This window comes from Triticum urartu, chromosome 3, assembly GCF_003073215.2.
Source record: "Triticum urartu cultivar G1812 chromosome 3, Tu2.1, whole genome shotgun sequence".
Taxonomy (NCBI): Eukaryota; Viridiplantae; Streptophyta; class Magnoliopsida; order Poales; family Poaceae; genus Triticum; species Triticum urartu.
The window spans coordinates 537,511,832-537,524,959 of record NC_053024.1 but is presented as its reverse complement, the minus strand read 5'-3'; positions in this window follow the sequence as shown (position 1 = coordinate 537,524,959).

Sequence of the window (13,128 nt, the reverse complement as noted above, 5' to 3'; positions counted from 1 at the left end):
GGCGCCTCTCATGACTCTTGACTCCTGTAGCTCCTGAATGGCCTTGCTGACGAACTCCTGTGGGTCTGGATCTCCTTGCCTTGCTCCTTCTTGAGGGAAACATGCTTCAAAACACGCCCCCATGTGGTGCCCAAGCGCCTCCCTCGTGACCCTAGCTAGGTCGGTGGCCCTCCAGGGGAGAGCCCCCGAGCCCTGCCTGCCAGGCGCGCTTTCCTATGCGATGGAGGGAGGCTCCCCCTGGGCAGGCGCGGGCCCAGAGGGGCCTGCCTCCTGAGTGGTCGAGTCGGACGATGTCTTCTTCTTCTTGGGGGTGGTCTCGGGAGGCCTCCTACTTCCGTGACCCGGGTCTTCCAGTGACGCGGCCTGAAAGGCTCGTTCTAGGGAACACGCCGCGTCCTTCTCTTCACAGGGCACCATGATGACTCCGCCGCTTCCTGGCATCTTGAGGATGTTGTAGCTGTGGTGAGTTACGGCCATGAACTTGGCCAGCGCTGGGTACTCAAGGATGGCGTTGTACGGCAGGCGAATGTGAGCGACGTCGAAGTCGATGAGCTCGGTGCGGTAGTTGTCGCGTGCCCCGAAGGTGACAGGGAGGCAGACCTGCCCAATCGGGACCGTGGAGCCGTCAGTGATACCGGAGAAGGGCTTGGTTGGCTGAAGATGGCTGTAGGGCACTTGGAGGTTGTTGAACGTCTCCACGGACAGGATGTTGAGCCCTGCCCCGCCATCGATGAGGGTCTTGGTGACCACCACGTTGCTGATGATTGGGGAACAAAGTATCGGGAGGACTCCGGCTGTTGCCGCACACTTGAGCTAATCTGCTGAGCTGAACGTGATGGCGCACGCCGACCACCTGAGAGGGCATGTGGCTTCGAGTCTGGGGAGTACTGCGTTCACTTCGCGGGCGAACTGCTTGAAGATGCGCTGAGAGGCTGGGGCTTGAGCTCCGCCCAGGATGCAGGCGATCGCGCGCGGCTCCTAGAAGCCCCCAACCTCCTCATCCTGATGGCGGTCCTCGTTTCTCCTTGGCTGCGGCGGCAGCGGTGGGAGGCCTGCATTGCCCAGCGGGCGATCCTCGCAAGGCTGATCCCTCCAGTCTCCCTCGCGAGGCGGATCCCTCCATCCTCTCTCGCGAGGCGGGTCTTGCTAGCGATCCTCGCGAGGTTGGTCGCGCCACCCTTGGCGCGGCCCACGATCTTCCCAGCGTCCCGCGTTTCTTCCTCCTCCTCGACCGTAGCCCCGGTCACCGCGGTCGGGGCGACGGCCGATCCTTCCTTCACGCACGGCTCGGAGTTCTTGGCATTCATTGGTGTTGTGGGTGTGGAGGTCGTGGTACACGCAGTACCGGCTGCCCTTGGGAGGTTCGGGCTGATCTCTGCCCTGCTTGGTGTCTGGTTCTGCCGCAAGCACTGCAGCCCCCTTGCGCTTCACATCCTTGGCCTTGAGCTTCTTCTCTTCTGGGTCTGCGGCAGGCAGCTCGAGGAGGGAGAGACGCCCCTCCTCAGCCCTGGCGCACTTGTTTGCCAAGTTGAACAGCTCCAAGGAAGTGCACAGGTCTTCATGCATCGCCAGCTCCTCCTTCATCTTGATGTCGCGCACTCCGTCGGAGAAAGCTGAGATGATGGCCTCCTCAGTCACCTTGGGGATCTTGAGGCGTGCGTTGTTGAAGCGTTGTATGTACTTCTGCAGGGTTTCCCCGGGTTGTTGCTTGATGCAGCGCATGTCGCTCACGGCGGGTGGCCGGTCGCGAGTACCTTGGAAGTTGGCGATGAAGCGGGTGCGCATCTCTTCCCATGAGGAGATTGTGCTTGGAGCCAGGTTCAGGAGCCAGGTGCGGGCCCCGTCCTTGAGCGCCATGGGAAACCAGTTCGCCATGACCTTCTCGTCTCCGTTGGCAGCTTCGATGCCCAGCTCGTAGAGCTGGAGGAACTCCGCAGGGTCGGCCGTGCCATCGTAGCGTGGAGGCAGGTCTGGTTTGAACTTGCCGGGCCACGCGACGCTGTGTAGTTCGGTGGTGTAGGCGCGGCAGCCTGCTGTGGCCACGGGAGGCCTTGGGTGACGGAGAGCCTGGTCTTGCATGTCCCCACGCGCTGGAGCAGGGGGATGGTCGCGACGTGCTGGAGCAGGGAGCACCCGGGCAGCTTCTGGCGGGCGAGGGACTTCTTGGCAGCTCTGTTCTTGCTGCGCTGGCACTTGACGGAACGGGTTCCGCCCAGGGGCCATGTGCCTTGGAGCCATGGCGTCTTTTTGAGGAGGAGGCGGCCGGGGCGCCGTCGGAGCCTCTTCGCCCGCGCGGGGCGGGGTGCGGTGCAGCGGAACGGACGGCGCGGAAGAGCCCCCTGCAGCGCGGACGAGCTCGGCGACGCGGTCGAGCCATTCCTCGTAGACGTTGTCGACGGGACGGTAGCGCAGGAGCTCGTTTGCCGCGATGAGTGCAGCCCGAGCCTCCATGGGCGCGCGGAGCGCGCGGGACGAAGATCCAGCTGGGGCGAGCGAGGGAGTTGCGGTGCGGCCGTCTTGCCGCACGGACGGATGCTAGGACGATGCTTGCCGCTCATCCCCCACCGGGCCGGTGGCGGCGTTGACGGCAGGTGACGGGGAACAGCGTGGATGCCCGCCGACAGGGGCCGTCTGGGCGACGCGGGAAGCGAGTGCGGCTCGGCGCTCGGCGCGGGCCCGACGAGCGTCAGACATGGGCGTGACGGTCGGAGGAGAACGGGGCGGTGGAAGACGAATTCCGGCGCACCCCTACCTGGCGCGCCAAATGTCGGATTTCGGGTTCCGGCAGACCCTTGAGGTTCGAACACTGGGGTGCATGCGGAGATTTCGCCTCCTACCTTCTTGCACCCCTCCGTCGTTCTAGGATCTAAACTAGGGAAAGAACAACACAAGAGACACAGGGTTTATACTGGTACGGGCCACCGTTGTGGTGTAATACCCTACTCCAGTGTGTGGTGTGTGGATTGCCTCTTGGGCTGATGATGATGAACAATACAAGGAAGAACAGCCTCGCGAGGGTCTGTTCTTGGCTGGGGCGATGAACTGCTCAGAGGAGTTCAGTCACCTTTCTCTCTCTCTCTCTCTGCTCTCCCTTGACCGACCCTTCTAACGAGCCTCTTCCTTCCTCTCTCTTTTCCGTCCTCCCTCCTTTTCCGTCCTCGTCTTCGTCTCTCCCCCAGCTATGTGGGTGGCTGGTCCTATTTATAGAGGCCCTGGTCCTCTCCCCAAATATTGAGCGGGAAGGGAGCCAACAATGGCGGGCTAATTTGAAGGGGGACAGCAAGTATCAGCTATCCTGACAAAAGTAGTCTTCGCCTGCGCAAAGCTTTGGTGATGACGCCGTCTTGGGCTCCACGGTGACCTCCGTCTCGTAGTCCTCCTGGTCTTGGTCTCGTTGCACCGAAATGGCAACCTTTGCCTGATGCCTCGGTACTCCGCGGCTGCGCTTGCCCCCTTTGCACCAAAGAGGAAAGGAGGACGCTGCGCGGGCTGGCACCCGCCTGGCGCCCTGAGTTGTCATGGCTTGCGTCATGGGCACCTCGTGAGGTACCCCGCCTTGATCTCTCCGCCTCCTCGTGAGCCAGCCTGACGAGGCCGTGCCTGAGGAAGCTCCGCGTCGTCCGCCCCGCGAGGCTTGGCCCCTCGCGAGGGTCTTGGGTTTGTGTTGGTGAAGATGGGCCGTGCTGGGCCCCCCTTTGAGCCATGCCGTAGGCAGGCAAGTCTGGGGACCCCCATTCCTAGAACGCCGACAGCAATGGATGACTTTGCTTATCACCAGAAATGAATGGGACCCATGACATGACCACTTTTGAAGATGATCCTGGACAACAACTGCTGAGAAGGACAGCCCATGGAAAATTGGCATGATGGGGTGCAAGCTGGGAACAAAACGCAAATGTTGGGAATGTTCCAACCATCATATCTGCCTGAGATTCAGATCTGGTTGGAAACAGGATATTTCAGATAGCATGTCTGGAAAAGAAAGTTTGCAACACAAACCGACGAGGCGGATTTGCGAGATTCTCGGGGAATGAACTAAGATAGCAAGCTCCAAAACATGGGCTGGTTCTGCTACATACATGTGAACACACTGTCCCAGAAAAGCATAACCATGTAGTAGTCTTATAATAAAACACTACCGAGTTCAGGTGGGGCACCATCAACGAGGATATCGAAGTCTTGTGCATGAACTAGTATTCGCACAGCAACTCCTTTCCCTCGAACAAATCAATCAGTGGCTTGGTGTGCTAGGAATACATATAGAATGAAGGTTGCAAGTCTCCAAACCATAGAATACTTCGCACATATGCATGACTGACTTGGGATGGTCCCGAAGGAAACAAAAATAAACTTTCTTGAATTCACGGCGGCAACTTACATCAAATGCACGTGAATTAGAGGAAGTCACTCCTTTCATCCAAACGTATACCTCATGAGCGGACCATGAAGGCAATGCTTACAAAGTTTCCAATACTAGTGTAATGTTCAACATGAATCACAGGGGAGACAAAATGCTGCTGATGGGCTCAACAACAACTCATCGGAACTTCCTTATCACTGGACTTCCACCATCATGTAAACACGGTGATAGCATTGGTCAGACCAAAAGATGTAATGGTGTATGCTCGAGGGATCAACCACGAGTAAGACAACATTACGAACATCGCTGGTTCTGATTTGACCTGACAATAGTCCATACTCAAGTCAAAGTTTTGACAAGGCAATAGATCCAACAACTGATCACGAGGACCAATCGATGGAGATATCATCTTTCTTCAACACACACACATACAAAAAGATATCCCTTAACATGAACTAAGTCAGACAAGCTTTTATGTTCCAACTCTCCAAGTTGTTGTCTAGCTCAACCAACTAGCTCAGGGATATCCAACACAGATTCTTGGAGAAGGGGTGATTTATAAGAAAACCAACTTGATCACGAACTCAACATAGCGGTCAGGTGACAACCAGGTAAAACTTCCGAGAAGATCTTCAGAAAATCACGAACCACCGACATGACTCTAAGCTCGAGAACAATCTTGCTTTTCAGGGCAAGATGATATGATCGAAAGAGTGAGGGATTGACACAATCCCAACTCATGGATCGAAGAGTGTACCAGAAATAAGGACTAGGTAGCACGATCAATCTTAGGATGATGATTTAATAATCAACACTCTAAGAATGAGAATATTGTCCATTTACTACAAAGCAACGAGTTGCTCAGAGTATTGATTTCACACATCACAATTCACTTGTCGGCATTCCGGTTACAACAACACGGGGCTGAGGAATGAATAATGATGGAGAGAAGTATCACTTCGTCAAGAGTTCATAAGAGGTGGTGCAATTCTCATGACATTCCTGACATAAAGATGGTAACACTCCAAGGTAGAACAGAGCAAAAGCTGGATTGGCATTTTGATCTGTGAAATACAACTACTTTGACCAGTCCAAGAAATGGATGAGGTACTGGAGTTTGTTTCTCCTAGTCATTCTGAACTAGAATGGCTTGACGGACCACAAGAATGATAGGCACCGATGAACGAACGCATGCATACTCTTGACTATCAATTGATAGACGAAGGGCAGAAGACAACTAAAGAGGGACAACTCAAAGGAACATATGTTTTTCTGAGTTGTGGATGCATGGATTAGTATGCCGAACAAATTCAACATATTTCTTCCGGATAACCCATGCAGAGAGGTAGGATTGGCAGAGTCACAATATAGAATGGGGAACTCATCGAGAGCACTCCTGTTGTGATCTTTTGATCCAACAAACTTCTGTCATAAGTGGTTCATAGTATTTGGAAGAAGGAAATACCACAGACATCGAGGTCTATCGCAAAGGTTGCTAATATCCTAAAGGAACGAGCAACACCATCAACAGAAAGTAAGTAGAGAGAATCTTGGGTTCAGGAACCCAAAGATGGAATACCTACTAGCTAATCACATCACGAGATGCTTTCGAGAATGGTGGCCAGATTCACCACATTGGGAACACAAAACATGGCTAGATTTCCAGGTGATCCTCTAAGACACCTAGGGTCATAATAATAACTCCAACATATATGTCGAGGCAATAGAATACATCAACTCAGCAATTAGTGTGATTAACCTGGCCCAAAGGGACTTCGAGAACAGAAATAAGGGATTTGCAAATGCATCAAACTATTTAGAAACCTGGGATGACTCAGACAGTATAACGGCTGTAGATGCTCAAAAAGAATTGAGACATCCTGCAAAATGGTGGCATAACCACTCAACATCATCACATCAAGGTTCTGGTTCAATTGACAACATACTAAAAGTAGTAGAAACTGAATTGAGGCCTGGAACCAGCAATCCTATAAGTCTCTATCATAGTAACTCGTCATCCAAATAGATAGATGAGAAGGTCTAGTTCTTAATCCCCGTAGAAAAGAAGAGGTTGACTCAGATCAGAAGGGCATAAGGTATAAGGAGTAAAAAGAGCCTTATGTTCCCTTCCAATATCAATTCCCTTATATAACTAAAGCATTTCTAGACTTAACTTCGACCAGTTTGGCTTGGTAATCCTACAGGCAGTCAGGCTCGGATACCAAAGTTGTCAGGACCCCGATACTAAGCCACACCGATCTAGCATGTAACACTTCATATCACTTTGCGGCCTCACGCACGGTATTCCCACGGGTGTCACCTTACCTGGCCCGGGACCGTTTGCGCCTTTTGGCTCACGTATATGATAGTGTCGCTAGCATCCATATGACAGAGAACCCGGGCCGACAAGACTAGCCGTGAACCCAAAGTGGCACTAACTTACGGGGACATGCATACATGAAACAACATCGAACATGTCGGTCATCAGCGTGTGAATCCGGGCTGTAGCAGCTGGGCTAACAGGACTCCGGGAACCCGGGCTGTAGCAGGCTAGCAGGACTCCGGAAGTCACCGCGTGACATTTCCCCGAAGGGACAGACACATGAACGAAGTGAATCACATGCCGGCCAGTATAAGTGTTCCGGAGCAGTAGTACTGGGTTAGCAGGACTCCGGTAAACTGGGCTGTAGTAGACTACCAAGGCTCAGTGGAAACACCAGAGTACATTTCCCCATAAGAGAGGCTACCAAGGATAAACAACCAGATTGTCGGATCCCACACATACCAAGCATTTCAATAACATACACACAATATGCTCGATATGTGCAAATACAACATGGCATCACAACAAAACTCTACGACTCAAAGTATTTATTCATTAGGCTCCGAAGAGCCAGATATTACAAACATGGGTCTCATGACCCAACATTCAGAGCATACCAGACAAAGCACATGCGGAAGCTTAACATGTCTGAGTACAGACATCTACAAATGAAAAAGGCTGAGAAGCCTGACTATCTACCAGATCCTGCCGAGGGCACAAGATCGTAGCTGAGGTAACAAGCTAAACATCAAAGTCCACACGGAACTACTAACGAGACTGACGTCTCTCTGCAAAACATAAAATAGGCAAACGTGAGTACAAATGTACCCAACAAGACTTACATCAGAACTATCTACATATGCATCGGTATCAATAAAGGGGGTGGTGGAGTTTAACTGCAGCAAGCCAGCTTTGACTCAGTGGCTAACCTGAACTACGACTGCAAGTAACTCTTTTGAGGTGGCGCACAAGAGTCCACATATTCACCATATCAATACACCGCTAAGGATCCGCTCCCGTCTCCCTACGAGAACGCCATCCATAGCACTCAAACTTATCTTGCGCATTTTAGAGTATCCACTTTCACTTGTCTATGAACTGTATAGGCAACCAAGTAGTCCTTTACCGCGGACGTGGCTATTCGAATAGATGATGTTAACCCTGCAGGGGTGTACTTCTTCATACACGCTCTCACCACTTACCATCGTTTACACGACATGTACTCACCAACCTTCAAGCGGAAGCCCAACGAGGGTGTCGGCCACGGCCTACCTAAACACTCAAGTCTCTAGTCCAGGTTTATCGCCTATGCGGGTTCCATCCGCAGGGAGTCCGGCCGAGGTTTCCACATATGGCCCCGAACGATGTGTACAGGGTTCCGAGACACCAAACGGGTGCCCGGCATGCCCGACCACGGTGTATCTACCGCATCATAGCCCACCCCTGGGGTCAGCGCTACGCACGGCCGCCAACACATATCCTACAAACACCAGAAACTAGTTGCAACTCCTGGACAGAGGACTAGGGTGGTTAAGAAGCCGAGAGGGTCAATTAAGGATCCCAATGCATGGTAGTAACTGGTTCTTAAATCACACATACAGATATCGGTGCTTAAGGATGGTTCTAATGAAACAACCCACCATGTACTCCTACATGGCCTCTCATTGATACCTTTACCAAATCATGTTCAACACACTTAGCTCACACATAGTAGGACATGTTCACCATTTTCCAATTCATCCCCGACGAATCAGACTTGACACAACTCTAAGCAATAGCAGGCATGACAAAAAAGCATGAATGAGTAGGCACATCATGGCTTAAACAACTCCTACTCATGCTAGTGGGTTTCATCTATTTACTGTGGCAATGACAGGTCATGCAGAGGAAAGGGGTTCAACTACCGCAACATGTAACAGTTGAATCGTTGTTGTCCTAATGTAGTAAAAGAGATCAGGAGCGAGCAAGTGGGTTTGTATCGGAATGAACAAGGGGGTTTGCTTGCCTAGCACTTCTGAAGATAGTATAGTTCTTCATCGGTGTCATTGATCTCACCGTCGGAAACATCGTCTACCGAGGGGGAACAACCATCGGCAAACACAGAAGAAACACAATCAATGCAATGCAACAATATGATGCATGCTCATGACATGGCAATATGCTGTTGATTGAACTAACGCAACTAGCAACATATTAAATGAAGTTGGTTTGAACCAAAGGTTCAAATTCAAACTCCATATGTGCTTTCTTAAATGCCATTTAATTGAATTGTCCTAAGTAAAGGACATAAGTTTCTCTAACATGCATGCAAATGCCATAAACAGATTCTTTGGATTTTTCTGATCATTTTTCATATATAAATTGTTTGATTTGGAGCTACGGTTGATTTTCTATGATTTTTAGAAGTTTTGGCTATTTTCTAGAATTTCCTGGATAAAAATAAATCCAGAAAACACTTATTGCGTCAGCATTGCATCACTGTGACGTCAGCAGTCAACAGGGCCGGTCCAGGTCAAACCTGGCCAGTGGGGCCCGCTGGTCAGTGACTCAGTTAATTAACTAAGTTAATTAGCGCTAAGCTAACACTAACTAAAATGTTAGTAGGGCTGGGCCCACATGTCAGCGATTCAGTGGGTTAACTAAGTTAATTAACACTAATTAAACTAACACAAATTAAACAGGTGCCTAAGCCCACACGTCAGGACCCAGGGGAGGTCAAACCGGGGTCAACCCGGGCCAGCGGGGTCAAACCCTGCCAGTCAAAGCGGTCAACCCACCAGCGTTTAGTCGCCGGCGAGGGCCGAGACGGCGACGCGGCTCGGAAAAGCACTACAGGGCCTCGTTCGAAGCGTGTCTGGGTGCGTTGGAAAGCTCTTGCTCCCGCGCGTCGAACGGTGCAGGTGCTGGGTCGTGGGGAGGCCGGAGCTCACCGGAGTGGAGCCCGCGGTGGTTGCCGGAGCTCGGGTTCGAGCGGCTCAGCGCTATGGTGCACGAGAAGACGAGCTGGTGGCGGCGTTAGCTTGCTGCGGAGCTGCGGAGCACGTAGTCATGCTCGGGAACGAGCTTTGCTAGCTCTTGTTATGGCGGCGACAAGAACGGCGGCGGCCGGCTCTCGGCTCCGGTGGAAACGGCGGGTACACGGCGCAACAGAGCACGGGGAGAGAGGGGAGCGGCAGAGGAGCTCACAGTGAGTCAAACGGGAGGGTCAGAGAGCTCGGGGAGGCACCGGAGGCAGAAAATCAACGGCGATGATCTTCGGTGGCCGATGAGGGGAACGACGGTTCTTGCGGCGTCCAGGGGCTTCCGGTGTCGGGCGGCTTGGTGAGGAGGAAGAGAGGGACGAGGCGGAGCTCGTGGGTAGCTCTAGGGTGTCATCGGAACGACGGTGGCCGCGGTGGTGACGAGCGGTGGTGATAAAGCCATTTGGGGGGTGAGAGAGAGGTCCAGGGGAGGGGATGAGCATGGGGGAGAGTGGGAGAGGGTCGAGGGGAGTGCGTGGCGTCGCCTAGACGCATCTGGGATGAAGCAGGCAGGGAGGAGGTGGCTCGTGCGCGGCGACCACGCGCCCTTTGTCCTCCTGGCAAGAGGAGGAAGACGACAGGGGAGGTGGGGATGGGCTGGGCTGGCTTCAGCAGCAGGCCGCACAGGTAGGCACTAGGTAGATTCTCTCTCTCTCTCTCTCTCCAGTTTTTCTATTTATTAATGTTTTCTATTTTCTGCAATTGGTTTTGATTTGATTTAAAATGTCAAATCATTTTTTTGAACTTTCTGTAAATTGTTATGTGAGCTCAGAAACTAGTCCAAGGTCACAGGCAACTTACAAAAATATTTGAACTTTATTTCTTATATAGTAGAAATAAATTCAACTCAAATATGTCATTGATTTAAGTCAAAGGCCCAAAATAAATATTTCTGTGATTTCAAAAATATTGGTTTGAATTTTACCTCTTACCAATATTTTCTCAGAGTAACAGGAACATTTCCTTGGGCTCATTGGATCAGAATTAAATGTTGATTATTTTTGAACTGATTCTGAGGGTTTCAACACACCTCAATTCAACTTTCAGAAATTTTAGACTTGATGCAACACAAGACTAGCTAGCTCAGAGCATGCCAGAACTAGGGATGTGACAGTTGTACAGATTTTTTTTGATATGGAAGTACTCCCTCCGTCGCATAATATAAGAACGTTTTTTACACTAGTGTAGTGTTAAAAACGTTCTTATATTTTGGGACAGAGGGAGTAGTACATACTGGTAGAGACTCTAGGTCCTCCCAGTCCCAGGTAGTCGACTGAACCAGTACTTGAGGAATAGTATGAGTCTACAATGTCAAACCCGGTGCTGGAGAACATGGACAGGCGCTGCTCGAAGAAAAGCATCCGAGTATGGAAGAGATGGTTGTACCTCAAGTGGAGAAGTAACATAGCGTTTCAACTGAGGAACATGGAACACTGGACGAACTCTGTTTGAACTGGGCAATTCTAATAGATACGCCAGTTGGCCAATCTTTTTAGTAATGGTATATATGGCCCATAGTACTTGGAGGAAAATTTATGATTAGCTAAACTGAAAACAAGGATTGGACATAAGGAAACAGTTTCAAAAACACCTTGTCACTAACTACAAACTGTATGTTAGTTAGTATGTTCTTATCTGCTTGAGATTTCATCTTTTGCTGAGCTGTGAAGATGTTGTCTGACTAAATCAACAACAAGAGCTCTCTGTTCCAGCCAAACAACAATATCAGGAAATGCTATAGTGTGAGAAGCAGAAATATCAAAGTATCTTGGAGCTTGTCCATATAAAATATCAAATGGAGTCTTGCCAACAGAGGAATGTCATTGGCATTGTACCAGAATTCACACAGAGAAAGCCACTTGGACCAATAGGATGGATGAGCACTGATAAAGCACATGAAATAGTGTTTTATCTACGGGTTTACCTTCTCAGTTTGGCCATCTGTTTCAGGATGGTTGGTTGTGCTCATTTTCAGTTCACTTCCGGTTGCCTTAATTACAGTTTTCCAGAAGGAACTATATTTGGCATGATATGTAAATTGTATACATTATCAATGAAGGCTTCTGCAACAATTTGAGCAGAGAAAAGATGATGTAAAGGGATAAACTGGCCATATTGAGTTGGCATAGATCAAGAATAGGATTTGTCACTCCGATTGTTGGAGAGGTATCTCCGGGCCCTCTCGGTAATGCACATCAAGCCTTGCAAGCAATGTAGCTAATGAGTTAGTTACAGGATGTAGCATTATGGAACGAGTAAAGAGACTTGCCGGTAACGAGATTGAACTAGGTATTGAGATACCGACGATCGAATCTCGGGCAAGTAACATACCGATGAGAAAGGGAACAACGTACGTTGTTATGTGGTTTGACCGATAAAGATCTTCGTAGAATATGTAGGAACCAATATGAGCATCCAGGTTTCGCTATTAGTTATTGACTGGAGATGAGTCTCGGTCATGTCTACATAGTTCTCAAACCCGTAGGGTCCGCACGCTTAACGTTCTGTGACGATTTGTATTATGAGTTATGTGATTTGATGACCGAAGGTTGTTCGGAGTCCCAGATGAGATCAGGGACATGATGAGGAGTCTCGAAATGTTCGAGATGTAAAGATCGATATATTGGAAGGCTATATTCAGACATCGAAAAGGTTCTGAGTGGTTCGGGTATTTATTGGAGTACCGGAGAGTTACGGGAATTCGCCGGGGAGTATATGGGCCTTATTGGGCTTTAGGGGAGAGAGAGAGAGAGAGAGAGAGGGGCTACCTAGGGCAGGCCGCGCCCCCCCAAGGCCTAGTCCGAATTGGACTAGGGGGAGGGGCGGCGCCCCCTCCTTCCTTCTCTCCTACTCCTACTACTTGGAAGGGGGGAATCCTACTCCCTGTGGGAGTAGGACTCCCCAGGGCGCGCCATAGTAGAGGGCCGACCCTCCCCCTCCTCCACTCCTTCATATACGAGGGTAGGACGCACCCCATGGACACACAAGTTGATCATTGATCTTCTAGCCGTGTGCGGTGCCCCCTCCACCATAATCCACCTCGGTAATATCATAGCGGTGCTTAGGCGAAGCCCTATTCCGGTAGCAACATCATCACGCCGTCGTGCTGACGAAACTCTCCCTCGAAGCTTTACTGGATCATGAGTTCGCGGGATGTCACCGAGCCGAATGTGTGCAGATCGCGGAGGTGCCGTACCTTCGGTGCTAGATCGGTCGATCGTGAAGACGTACGACTACATCAACCGCGTTGTCATAACGCTTCCGCTTGACTAGCTTGTTAATCAAAGATGGTTAAGTTTCCTAGCCATGGACATGTGTTGTCATTTGATGAAACGGGATCACATCATTAGAGAATGATGTGATGGACAAGATCCATCCGTTAGCTTAGCACGATGATCGTTTAGTTTGTTGCTATTGCTTTCTCC